The sequence below is a fragment of the Crocuta crocuta genome, unplaced genomic scaffold (assembly GCF_008692635.1).
Source record: "Crocuta crocuta isolate KB4526 unplaced genomic scaffold, BGI_CrCroc_1.0 scaffold179, whole genome shotgun sequence".
NCBI lineage: Eukaryota > Metazoa > Chordata > Mammalia > Carnivora > Hyaenidae > Crocuta > Crocuta crocuta.
The window spans coordinates 77,833-78,709 of record NW_027551568.1 but is presented as its reverse complement, the minus strand read 5'-3'; positions in this window follow the sequence as shown (position 1 = coordinate 78,709).

Sequence of the window (877 nt, the reverse complement as noted above, 5' to 3'; positions counted from 1 at the left end):
GGCGGACTCCAGCCTCCTTCAGAGGATGAGGGGGGGGGGGCGGAGGAAGAGCCCACAGCAGTTCACTTCCGCCCCCGAAGCCTAATCAATCTGGCTGCGGCGGCACAAGGGGAAGGAGAGGCTGCTCCATCCTTCTCCACGGAGGTGGCTGCAAACCTCGTCTCCCTGGAAACCGGAATAATCATTGGAAGTAAGCTCATGGCAACTCCGCTCACGCGCGTGGGTGCCGCGATTATTATACAAGCTGATTTACACACTGTCCTTTTAAAACCTCTACCCCATAAATGTGAAAGAAGGCTCACTATTCCCACTCTTCTGGCAAGTCATCCTGCCAGAGCGGCAGGACCGANCGCCGCCCGAGCTCGTTCCCCAGCTGCAGCCACGCCTGCCTCTGGGTGCAGCGCAAAGTTATTTAACGCCGCAATTAGCCGGCAGAGTGAGNGCCGTGGGTCCCTGGTCAGAAGGGGGCGGTCTGCCGCTCCCCCCAACCGTGGCCCTCAAGGCCCCCAACCGCCTTCCGATGGGATTAACTCACACGCCCCGAGCGCGGGCGGAATTCCTGCGCGGCCCCGGAGGTCCAAAGCTTCACCTCCCGCTGGGCGGCGTCTCCACCCACCTCGCCGCCACCCNCTCTGCCCTGCTGCCTCCTCGGCCCTGCAGACAGGCCCCCGCCCCGGCTGCTCCCGGCCCCCTCTCCGGCCCCGCAGCCCCGGGCTCCCCTCTTCCCCCTCTCCCTGCGCTCCAGGCCAACTTCCTCAGGCTTCCAGGCCGCCGGTAGGCCGGTGGGCGTGGATCCCGGTCGCTGGGGAAGCGCAGCCTTAGGGGCGCGAGAGGTGGGAGGCACTGGGGGGCGGACCCCCAGAGGAGTCCGGGGTAG